This window comes from Taudactylus pleione, unplaced genomic scaffold, assembly GCF_031769625.1.
Source record: "Taudactylus pleione unplaced genomic scaffold, aTauple2 ptg000282l, whole genome shotgun sequence".
NCBI classification, from domain to species: domain Eukaryota; kingdom Metazoa; phylum Chordata; class Amphibia; order Anura; family Myobatrachidae; genus Taudactylus; species Taudactylus pleione.
Genome location: NW_028284684.1, coordinates 5,170,921 through 5,184,804, shown reverse-complemented (window position 1 = coordinate 5,184,804; position 13,884 = coordinate 5,170,921).

Genomic DNA, 13,884 nt, shown 5'->3' with positions numbered 1-13,884 from the left:
CTGATGTCAGTGGGGAGCTTCCTGCTCAATCAGAGCAGGAAGCTCCCTGGGGCTTACGAGTGCCCAGACCCAACCGTAGGGTCTGGTCGTAAGCCCTGAAGGTCGCGATGGTCTTGACCATCGTGACCATCACCCATGTCAGTTGCTAGATCTTTTGTTGTTAACCCACAGCTTAGCAATCGACAAGGAGGAGGTCGTTCAGGATGCAAGCGACCGCCCTGATTCAGAGCGACCGCTTGCAACTAACGACCGCCTCTGAATGAGGTCCATAGTCCTAGAGTCCACCTCCTTGTTTTTTCTTCTGTGGAGAGTCTGAATGCCCCAAGTTGTATTGACTCAGATGATTCCTCCATAACAGATGGAAGAGAGGCGCGTGATATTAACGGAAGAAATTCCTTCTCCATTGTCCTTACCTTAATGAGCCTATCTATTTTGATGGCTAGTTGCATGAGCTTTTCCAAGGAACTGAGGGCCTGATTCAGAGCCGAACGCTCTGACCAGAGCGCTCGCTCTGAATCAGGGCGCTCCTCCATGAAAATGGAGCGTCCTCCTGGACGCTCGCATAGCTGTGGGTGACTACCCACAGCTTATGCGAGCGTCCATGATGATGGTCACGATGGTCAAGACCATCGCGACCATCGGGCTTGTGACGGAGACCCTGCGGTAGGGTCTCGCTGCCGCAAGCCCTAGAGTGATTTTGGCTCTATCAGAGCCAAAATCACTCCCACTGACATCACTAGTGATGTCAGTGGGGCCGGCTTCAGATGGTAGGCGTTCCCATGGGCTCCCTCCATCATGCGCATGCGCAGTGGGGCAACATCGACCCACTTGCGAGCGTCCTGCGCTCGCGAGCGGGTCTGTATGACCCCCTGAGGCCCTGATTCAGAGCCGGTCGCTCTGACAGAGCGCTCGCTCTGAATCAGGGCCGGTCTTTTTTTTTTTAGAACGGCCTCCTAGCCGCTCGCATAGCTGTGGGTTACCACCCACAGCTATAGCGAGCGGCCAGGAAGATGGTCGCCATGGTCAAGACCATCGCGACCATCGGGCTTGCGACGAGACACTTGTGGTAGGGTCTCGTTGCCGCAAGCCCCAGAGAGAAATCTCTCCCATTGACATCACGCCCCCAATCGGAGGCGTCCACATGGGAATGCCTCCGTCTGGGCAGCCACCCCCCTGGCCCGCCCACCAAAGGAGGCGTGCTGTCACTCAACATCGACAGCATGCCCCCTTTGGTACGAGACCCGGAGCAACGGATTGCCCGTCGCTATCCGGGTCTCACGCATGCGCACGACGGAGCCGGCTCTGTCGTGCGCATGCGCTCTGGGCCACCATCGACCCAGTTGCGAGCGCTCAGCGCTTGCGACCGGGTCTGAATCAGGCCCTGAGTACTGGATCAGGGAACCCTTAATTTTCTCAGAGAGGCCTAGCCGCAATTGACTATGGAGAGTCGGAGTATTCCATCCACTGTCAGTGGTCAATGCCTGAATTTGGTGCAGTAAACCTCTGCTGAAGTTCAGCCTTTAATATGGTGCACAGATCATACATCCCCCATATAAATAGTGCACAAAATTGCTATTAAAACATCTATAATCTTTATTTGTTTTTTTTTTAAAAATGAATTATTTAAAGTTTCCAATTATCTGGCAAAATATTTAACATTCAAAATATAGATTTAGAAAGATAAATGTGTAAAGAAATAGAATATAAAAATAGTGTATTAAAACTGTTTCCAATACCGCTGGGCTGATATGTATATATCTCTCATAGGAACTGGCTTATAATACACCTACAGTAGTTCTAAATATTACTGTGATCACACCTGCGTACTGAACTCCTGTATGATAAGTACCCCATGAAATTTAATTAATAGCTAATCCTGATTAATTTCTATTAGGTAAGTATAATATATATATATATATATATATATATATATATATATTACTATCATCATGTACAGGCTTTCTAATCAGTCATTTTGTTTATTTTAGAACCAGTGTCCGCTAGTGGTGATATGATTCTTCTGCGGCTGCAGTAATATAGCTTTGTTATGATTAGTAACTTGCATTGTACTTTGTTACAAATAGTAACCTTGTATTGTTGCAACAGTTACAATTGACATCTAATATTCCAAGGCAGTCATATTTATCCTGTGTTTCTATAAGCTGTCATACTCCGTATAATGCCTGTCACTTAGAGATTAAAAACTACCCTCTTTTCACACAGATCTGCGTGACAGTGCGGTTGTGAACAATCCCTGTTAGCAGGGAAGCATTATACTGCAGTGGGTTCCACTTATAATAACTATAAATGAGCCATCTAATTATTAATCAAAGTGACCAGCAGTATATGTATGAAACGCTGAGATGCGTTTCGCCTAGGGGCTGCTTTAGCAAGGAAGTTTTTCTTTTTTTTAACTGCCTTGATTAAGCATCCCCTAGGCGAAACAAGCATCAGCGTTTCATACATATACTGCTGGTCACTTTGATTAATATTTGGATGGCTTACTTATAGTTATTATAAGTGGAATCCACTGCAGTATAACACACTGTGGTGCCCCCACGCATAGCTACATCACCGATGTGGGGGCACTGAGGCATATGTGAACTTGGGGCACTACACCGTGTTTGTAGTGCTGGGAATATTTATAGATTATACTTTTTAATAACATCGCCATCATATTTTATTACCAATTTTATTTGTAGTGGCCCCTACAACTTATGGTGCATACACACGGTCAGATTTTCTGTCATATTTGAACGATAATGATTTTAAAAATCTTTCAATCATTAATTTCTGACAGAAAATCTGACATGTGAGCCTGTAACGATGATCAATGTGCATTCCCGGCTGCCAGTTAACAATATCTGACATCTGATATGTTTGCAGTCAGATTTGATCGATTTCATTCATTTTAATACAGTCTGAAATCATTCAAACATTCAAATCATTTGTAAAATCGTTAAATCGTTCATTTGACCGTGTGTATGCACCATTAGTTGCTCTGGGGCCCTTGCAAACCTTAATCCAGTTCTGATGTCTCATATTCAGGAATAATTGTTCACATTGTGAAATCAGTCTAAATAAAATATAATTTAACTTTTTTTATTAACAGGCATCAACCACCTCTCATGTATGACAGATTGGTTTAGAAGTGATGTAACATTTGACAGTTTTCAAGAGACAATGTTAGGAATTCCTATTTAACCTTTATAACCTAAAGTCGCTATTTAGCGTTGTGTACGCATATGAAATAATCGCTTTCCAGAGTGTGGTTCCAAAGCACAAAAGTTATTATTCAAATAAAAAGCATATAGTTACAGTCCTTGATCGCAAAGGTTATCCGGAAATCTGCAAATAAACAGTGGTTTAGAATAGCACCAAACATGGTCTGCTTATCACGTACTAAACCCTAGATATCAAAATACCTGCATTTCACAATAGATTTGATAACATATAAAACCTTTAATATTAACCTTAATGCTAGGGAACTTTTTTGTGTAAGTATGCAATGTGTCAGTGTGGGGATATTGCATATAGTCGCTAATATGCGTGGTGCGTTTTATGTGTAGAGCGCTTTGCTAAACAGCGCAACTGTGCGCTGTGCATCTTGTATATTATATGTATGATTTAATGTGCGTATGGGGTATGGTGGGACTTTAAACAATATGCGGTAGCAATGTAGTCGCACGATGCTAATAATAGCTTACACACAATAGTCGCACACAATGGTTTCATGCTGACGACGCAAGATGGCGAACATAGGGGCATTGTGCAGATTTTAATTTTACAATTTAGGTCTCAGCCAACCATCCGGCTTTGACAGTCCACCCTTTGATAGCAAACCACACACTATCACACTCTGGTCTTAAATTTATTTTTAGTCTTACACTATGAGATATTATTTCATGTTATATTATGGGATGGCACAAGGTGGTTCTTAAACCATCAATAATGTGTCTCTGGGAGGGACATAAAACTACACCACAGATCTTGGAAGATCATGGTAAAGATGTGGAGATGCACCTCACCTATAAAGGAAGTCTAGAAGGGGATAGGGACTTACATTATTTAAGGTGTTTAAAATAACATTTCATAATACATTTCATGCATGGCTACATCTATACATCATCAGATGGTACATTCTAGTTCAGAGTTGTAATGCAGTTCTACATTTACCTTGGTATTCATACTATCATTGCTTACCACCATCATGATTTCATTCTTATGGTTAACTTTAGCATTAAATTTTCCACATTTCACCACAGCAGGAACACACCTGACACATAAGCCAATTACTAAGATGACAACCAATATAAGGATCAGGAGTTTACCTATACTAGCGACCATTTCCTGGACCCACCCTCCTAGACTGGAGAACCATTTCACTGGGTTCAACCATGAAACCCATTCTTCTACCTTCTCCTCTTCTTCAGCCACTGAAGCATTATGGTTCTTCCAAAATTCCAATTTCAGCTGCAGAATTTCATCCATCTTCCGGTCTATCACCTCCTTGGGGTCACTAGTATTATTTGTAATGTATGTGCAACACTTTACACCAAATTGGGTGGCCAAAGTCAGTACCCTCTTGTGACAGCTGTTAAATAATTTAACACTAGCCTATGTTGCACAAGTTCTTTCTTATAAGCTTGTAACTCCCTACCTGTATACCTGAACGTGTCATCATACATCTCGGTGATATTATCTATTAATTTAGCAAGATCTTGAATATATCTGTAATTTAGAGTACCCCGAGCACTCCTGATGGGACCAATGCTACTAAAATTTGGAAGCCAGTTGTTTCACTAATCAATTGTGTGGCTTTATGTATATCACCAGGTATCATGTTTCTCTTGTCACGGTGTTCATACTGTGTGTGAAGATATGGTGATGGTGTATTTTTATGAATACCAAGCATTTCACCATGTGTAATGGTCATAACTTCTGGGACTACTCTTCCTAGATTGCATAAACCTTCTGAACTCGGAGAGAGCCCCTTATACGCTTTCCTTCCACATATAAAATACACATCATCAGGGAGTACATAAGGGATAGTAAACATCATTATCGTTAAACACATTTCCCTAGCCAGTGATCCTATTTCAGGTTCTCCCATTTGACTCATACAAGTTTCTGGTTGTATTACTTTGGCACAGTACCCTTCTGGTACTCTACCAACCATTTACTTGGTGGAACTTAGTGTATATTTATACTGGAAGTGTCTTCCACATGTTCTAATTGTGCGTGTAAGTTCAAAATGTATATGTTCACTATCAGCTCTTAGTGAGAAGGTCATCGTCTGATTATTCCCAGTCACCTCCCAAATTCCTGGTTTGTTGGGGTTGGTGATGTTCAAACATAAAAGTGATCTATCTACTTGGTACTGGTGGAATTTAAAATTAGGTGGTTTGGACATAAGAAATTTTCCATCCAGTGCATCCCCTCTTCGCAATTCTAAAACCTCAGAGGCATTCAATGGGAATGGCACTAACCCTAAATTATGTTGTCCTTGAGGCACATGAGAGCATACACAACAGTCAGTTTGGTTTAAAACTTTGCCTACCATGATATGATAATCCTCTAAAGGATACCCACCCCAATACAGGTTATACTTAGGCTGGCACCGTTGGATGCATATCTCATCGACTAGGGACCCACAAAACTCACACATACAATATTCCTCAGACGAGAGACCTTCACATGGTCTCCAAGATTTCAAAATAATAGATCTCTTAACAATGACTGTACTGGGTTTGGGCAGATACTTTGCCGATTGGTTTAGCACTCCTTCTCCCAACTCCACTCCATCAATATCACCATCAACTCTCCTCTCCATCATCTGTCCTCTGTCACAGAAACCAGAAATCCTGAAACAAACTAGTATGATGAAAACTCTGGAAGAAGACACAAACGTAAGCCCAGCATACCACTCCATTGCTGGATCAGTGATCTACAAATTTCTTTAGCTCAGGTGTCTCACTGCAACTTTTAACCCTCCTGGAACAGACTCGCAATTGACAGGTTTACGTTATCTGCCTCGACTCCCCCTTGTCTCTCCACCGGTTGGTTGACCTTCTTACAGTGAGTGGAATGGACCCAGGTATCTCTCTCTGCCACTTTCAATGAAGTTGTACTCATCAGCAACACTTGGTACGGACCTTCCCACTGATCTGTCAAACAACCTGAACACAAAAAATTTCTGCTCATAACAAATTCTCCAGGTTCAACATCATGACAGTTTGTTTCAGACATATCATGTGACAACAATTTCAATTTCTGCTGTTGCTGTTTTAACCGTTTACTCATTGTTATAAGATACTTTACAGTTACCTCGTTGTTACTTTTCAAATCTTCCTGTGGACTTATAATCAAATGAGGTTGTCTACCAAACAGTATTTCAAAAGTTGACAGATTGAAGGGGGGTCTAGGAGTTGTCCTGATACTATGAAGGACTAGCGGTAATGCTTTTGGCCACCCCGTCCAGTTTCTGCCATGATCTTACTTAATTTATTTTTAATAGTACCATTCATCCTCTCCACCTTGGCGCTGGCTTGCGGTCAGTAAGGGGTGTGAAGTCTACTATTAATACCCATCAACTTACACATGTTCTGGAAGACATCACCTGTGAAATGAGTACCCCTATCTCTTTCAATAATTCTAGGGATACTGTATCTGCATACAAACTCCTGAACAATCTTTTTAGCAGTGAACACAGCAGTATTAGTGGCAGCTGGGTATGCCTCTACCCAGTTAGAAAATACATCTGTACAAACTAATACATACTTGAGATTCCTGCAGGGTGGTAATTGGATGAAATCAATTTGTATTACCTGAAAAGGTCCGTCTGTCGGAGGAACGTGGGATGGCTTGGTTGGTATTGTTTTTCCAATGTTCTTCCTCAAGCATGTCAAACAGGACATTGCCCTCTTTTCAGCTTGGGAAGAGAAACCTGGTGCACACCAATATGCCCTCACCAACTTGCACATACCTTGCTTTCCCAGGTGAATCAGACCGTGTGCTGCCTCAGCCAGGCTTGGGTAATATGCCTTGGGTGCCACCGGCTTACCTTGTCCATCTCTCCAGAGTCCAGAGTACTCTTGCCCACATCCCTTAGATCTCCAGACTGCCTTTTCCTGAATGGAACACAAATTTTGCATCTCAATTAATTTCTGCATATCAATAATTTGGAAAACCATCATCATTTGATTTATTGGCATGTTTACTCTTAAACCTGCTGCCCATTTGGCAGCTTCGTCTGCCCTGTTATTGCCCAGTGACACTGGATCATCTACACATGTATGGGCTTTACACTTAATGACGGTTACTGCCTTAGGCATTTAGATAGCTGTCAATAGTCCTTTTATATGTTTTGAGTGTGCGACTGGTGTGCCTGCTGCTGTCATAAAATTTCTTAGACGTCATAGAGCACCAAAATCATGTACTACCCAGAAGGTGTACCTAGAGTCAGTGCTGATATTAGCAGATTTGCCTTTTGTTAATTCACATGCTCTCCTTAGTGCCACCAGCTCCGCCACTTGGACCGAGTGAGGTGGACCAAGGGATTCAGCTTCTATGATGTCTTTGTCATTTACACCAGCATAACCTGTACATAACTCTCCAGTGTCAGTTTGTCTATGACAACTCCCATCCATGTAAAATGTCACATCTACATTTTCTAAAGGTGTATCACGTATGTCAGGTCTTGCAGTAAAGGTCTGATTTAAATATTCCATACAATCATGTGCATCAGTATACCTGCAAAACTCACCTTCCGCCACCAACTCACCTCTCTCAATCCTTTGTGCCTCCTGAGGCACATATGGTAAATACGGTGCTGGGTTTAACGTACTGCACCGTTTAATGGTGATGTTTGCAGGTGCTATTAGAGCTAGTTCCCATTTTGTGAACCTAGCTGAGGAAACATGTCTGGTTTGGGCAGAATTCAGCAAAGGAGATACAGCATGGGGTGTATAAACAATCATATCATGGCCTAATACTTCATCCTCACTCTTACTGACCAATAGAGCAGTTGCTGCTACACTTCTTAAACACGTCGGGAGTGATCTTGCCACAGTGTCCAATTGTGCACTGTAGTATGCTACGGGCCTACTGGCATCACCATGTTTTTGTGTGAGGACACCTGCTGCACAACCGCCAGCTTCCGTACAATACAAATGAAAAGGTTTTTCATAATCAGGTATTCCCAATGCAGGTGCTCTTGTCAGACTATCTTTAAGATTAAGGAAAGCCTGCTCTGTTTCCTCTGTGTGTATGACACGATCGGGCTTTGAGGAAGAGACTAAGGACCTCATTCAGACCCGGTCATAAGCGTTGAGCGCTTGCAATCGGGTCGATGTTAAGGCCCTGTGCACGTGCAGCGGCCACACTGCGTATGCACAAGCCCCGGAGTGAGAGAGAAACTCTCTAGCTCCGAAGCTCACTACAAAAGGGCCGGCTATCGATGTTGATCGACAGCTCAGCCCATTTTGTAGGCAGGGCTACACAAATGGAGGCGTTCCCAAGTGAACGCCTGCCATTTTGTGGGTGGCCACACTGACATCAGCAGTGATGTCAGTATGGAGCTTCCTGCTCGATCAGAGCAGGAAGCTCCCTGGGGCTTGCTGTTGCCGAGACCCAACCTTAGGGTCTTGTCGCAAGCCCCGATGGTCGCAATGGTCCTGACCATAGTGACCATCAGCCTGGTCAGTCACTAAGCTGCGGGTGGTAACCCACAACTTAGCTAGTGACCAGTTGGCCACACTAAAAAAAAGAAGTGGCCGCCCTCATTCAGAAAGAGCAATTGCTTCTTGCGACCGCCTCTGAATGAGGGCCTAAGTCCTGTAATGGTAAAGCCAAAATAGAAAAACCTGTGATCCACATTCTGCAGTATCCACACATTCCCAAGAAGGTATGGATTTGCTGTTGGTTCTGCGGCAGTGTCATGGTCCGTATGGCCTGGATTCTGCCAGTAGTCAGATGTCGTAATCCCTGCGTTAGACAGTGTCCTAAGTATTTAACCCTGGACTGGCATGGCTGTAGTTTGTCCTTAGCAACCTTGTGTCCTGTTTGCGAGAGATGAAGCAATAAAAGTTTAGTATCATTTAAACATGACATAAACGAATCAGAACACAACAATAAATTGTCCACATATTGTATTAGAACAGATCCATTATTAGGCTGAAAAGATTGTAAACAGTCATGTAAGGCCTGGGAGAAGATACTGGGGCTGTCTATGAAGCCCTGGGAAACCGTGTCCATGTGTATTGTACCCCCCTGTATGTAAATGCGAATAGGTACTGACAGTCAGGATGGAGAGGGACAGAGAAGAAAGCAGAATAGAGGTCAATGACAGTAAAATGGGTTGCATTTGGTGGGATCTGCATTAGAATGACAGCTGGATTTGGCACTACGGGGAATTGACTCTCTGCTACCTTATTAACCCCTCTAAGGTCCTGTACCAGACTATAACCCCTCCCACCACTCTTCTTCACAGGGAAGAAGGACTGTTGGCTACACTTGCTGTACGGACTAAAATTCCCTGTTGTAATAACCGCTCAATTATGGGATAAACCCCTATCTCTACCTCCTGTTTTAATGGGTACTGAGGAATTTTTGGAGCTTGTCTACCACTTTTTAAATTTACCATTACGGGAGCTACATTTCCTATCAATCCAGTGTCCTGTCCATCTTTGGTTCAAAGTGAACCTGGTATTTGAGATAACATCTGCTCTACATGAGATGGATTCTTATCTGAAACAGTAGAGTGAAACATTAACCTTTGGGGAGTGTCCAATATATCCCTCACCTCGTGCGCAACTCTCTCTGGGATATCTAAGAATATACCATCAGGGTTACAAAAAAATGACACATCCCATTTTACATAACAAATCTCTTCTCAGTACGTTAGTAGGGGCTGCTGCTGCTAGGAGGAAGGAATGCCTGGTATGCAATGGACTGATAGTAACCTCTGCAGATTTGGTTAAAGGATAATGTTGCACTTTACCCGTTACACCCATTGCTGGTACTGTTGTGCTGGTCACCTGTAAATTAGCGGGAGATTTTATCACTGATCTGGTCGCCTCTGTGTCTACAAGAAAAGAATGTTTAGTACTAGCTACATCAACCATCATTACAGGTTCTTTCCTAGTACCCCCAGTTAACCTGACTGGCTGTAGACTACAGGTGTGACCTGACCCCTAGAGCTGACTATCTTCTTCCAGAAAAGCATTCACTGCTGCAACGTGAGCAGGTGATGGCTGGAATTGTCCTGACTGCTGTGGGTGCCCTTTCTGTGGGTATCTCGGTGTTCCCTGGTTTGGCGTTTCCCACTTTCTGGCCTTACAGAACTTACTTATGTGGCCCTCCTTGTTACATCTATAACACCTTCGTTGTTGACGTGTTGTGAGAGGTTGTTGCTGTGTGGGTTGGGGAATGAGGAAAGATTGTGGTTGTGTATTGGGATAAGGGTTTGGAGGTTGCATGGGATGAGTGTATTGTGGCTGAGTGTGATAAGAGTGCTGCGGTGTTATTTGCATTCCTTCCAGAGCTTGGATACTAACAGCCATTAGTTTCTCGCTCTGCATTTCTCTCTTCCTAAAGATGTTTTTATCATGTTCAATTGCAGATTCCCTGAGTGTGTCTGATCCCTGGCCTTTAGAGTGTCTTTAAGACCATCCACAAGCACTGCGATTGTCATTTCCCTGTGATGGGTGTTGTCTTTTATATCCTCTAAGCCTGTGTATTGGGTAATAGTCTGCAGAGCTCTGGTAAAATAATCTGCAGACTCACTCTCTTTCTGCTTAATCATGAAGATTTTACTCCAGTTAACAATTAATGGGAAAAATACAGCCAATTGGGTGACAATGTGGGTTATATTGTCCTGATTACCTGCATCAGTTATGGGACTATCTCCATCCAATACACAGGCTGTGATAAACTTTTTCACGTTGGTATTGTGTGGTAGACATGCCCGTAATACTACTCGCCAATCTGTATTGGTTGGCTCATGAGCATTACCTAAATCCTTTACAAATCTCTGGCACTTTGCTAGTTCTTTCCTAGGATCAGGTAAATCTGTCATTATGGAACGTAGTTCTGCTCTTGTCCATGGACAATGCATCGCTACATCCCTTGTGGCCACCACATCATGTGCATCCGGATTCCCATTGGGAACAGTTATTGTCCGGATGGGATGGATGCCTGCCACACTGCTACCTTTGACCTTACTACCTGTTTGAGGGTTCAGCCTCATTGCTACTACGTATGGTATTAGTAATCTCCGCTACTGTTACAGCGGGTGTTAATACTTCCTGCACTGGTGGGGCTACCTCCATTCTTGGTACTAGCAGGGCAGCTACCTGTGCTTGCTGTGGTGGTACATTTAACATTTGTGCAACATGGGAAAGAGCGGACATCACAACAGGTTCATCATCTGCATTATAAACATGTTCCTTACTTATAGTTACTTAGAAGAGGGTACAAGATACTTGTTACATTTTTATGATTTTTGAGATCGACTGTATCTTCACCCCAATCCGCATGGGGCAGTGGTGGTGCGCTTGCGCTAATAACCTAACCTTACGATACCTTGCTGTGCATGCACGCTATTTTGCGGCGCGCACGCAACTCTATTTGTGTGTGCGCTCCCTTGCGTCGTGCACACAACGCTATTTTGCATCACATGCACACCACTAAGCCACATGTCCCCCTCGTGCTGCCACAACTTCAAGCAATTGTTAGACTTTACCCTTTTCTTAAGAGACTTCACTAAACATATACTGAATCTGAGATTGTTCAGAACCTCCGAATCAAAGCTACCAATCTTAGGAAAAGGTGTTCTACATTTCTTGGTCATTTTGACCCATATGTCGCAGTACGATGTAGCGTACGCACCATACTTTTTAAACATAACATACCTGGCCGATCCAAGCGGCCCTTCCACCAGCAGCACATCATTGACCAGTACTAGAGATTGCTTCACACCCATCTGAGAAAACGCTTAGCAATTTCTAGACAGTTTCGATTGGTGAACGATTTTCAGTGTGCTACGTTCACGCACTCCCTCCCATTATACATAGCAGACCCGCCTGGCATTACATTCGGCTTGTATAACAAGGAGCAGAATAACCACCTATTGAAAATTATTCTACTTGCGACAATGTTAACTCAAGCTTCCATCGCTCACTTGCCACTTTGAGTTTACTCCCGCTGGTAGCATCTAGAAGTTCCAATAACTCCTAACCTTGCCAGCAGTTTCACTCCCACGACAACCCACTTTACAATCACGGTTTATATAACCATGCGGTTCGATCGCATTGCCCAAAGAACCTAACTGATCAATGGACTTTGTGATTAATGGGTGCCGGACCAAGAAACCCCTTAGTTTCTCGATAACCACAATGTACCTGCTTTGTACACTGGCCCAGTACTTTGTACTGCCCTGTCAAGCACCTACCGAGTTTTCACTGAGGTTTATCAGACAGTAACCTCCACTATTTACACTTAACAGACAGTAGCCTTCACAATCATAGGTTTCAATTTACATACACCTTTTCTGTGCAGAATATAGAACCTTTTCCCTTAATATAGCAGTGTAATACAGAGGTTTAACAAGCAATCATGCTATGCATACAATGACCTTTTGAACACATGGCAGCAATACAGGAAATATGCATACGCTATTGTGCAACTTCCCCTTTTAACACGAAACTTTTTCAACGAAGACAAACAAACTTTTTCCTTCCTTGTCCCTGGATTCTAATCAGCGCTCCTTGAACTCACACAATAACGGATAGCGGTCCCTCAGCATCAAGTGGTAGCAGGTTTTTGAAGGCAATGAGTTCTTTTCCTGCGTATGGCGCCTCCACCCTTTGATGAGGGACCGATAACTGTGTGTTACCGTGTATAATGGCAGCATGATCTCACTCTATGAGCCCCAACTATGAATTCCTATTTAAACTTTATATCCTAAAGTCGCTATTTAGCGTTGCGTGCGCATATTTAATAATCTCTTTCCAGACTTTGAGTGTGGTTCCAAAGCACAAAAGTTATTATTCAAATAAAAAGCATATAGTTACACACCTTGATCTATAATACAATTAGCGCAAAGGTTATACAGAATACAAGGTACAGTCGATACATACGCATGCACTCTGGATCCAGATTTCCTGGCATCAACTATGAAACCTCCACCAACAAGAAAAGATGACTAACTACCAGATCTGGAGTGCTTGCATATGTACCCTTGCAGAGATAGGCAATACAATAGAACGACTTGGCATAATCCCATTGGTTCTTCCTCCTGGTTCTTCTGTTACGATTTAATTTCATAGGTCAGGTTTTATTGTAATAGTTCAGCCCTCCAACAGCTCTTTGTGTGCGTTTTCTCACCGAATAACAAGTCTAAAATGGTTACATTACAGAGTACATTTCAATGCCTATCTCTCCATGATCCGTAATTCACAGACGCATGTTACGATCTCCTTGTCGATAGAACCGAAAATCTGCAAATAAACAGTGGTTTAGAATAACACTAAACACGGTCTGCTTATCACATACTAAACCCTAGATATCAAAATACCTGCATTTCACAATAGATTTGATAACATATAAAACCTTTAATATTAACCTTAACGCTAGGGAACCTTTTTGTGTAAGTATGCAATGTGTCAGTGTGGGGATATTGCGTATAGTCGCTAATATGCGTGGTGCGTGTTATGTGTAGAGTGCTTTGCTAAACAGTGCAGCTGTGCGCTATGCATCTTGTATATTATATGTATGATTTATTGTGCATATGGGATATGGTGGGACTTTAAACAATATGCAGTAGCAATGTAGTTGCACGATGCTAATAATAGCATATTAGCATCGCACACGATGCTTTCATGC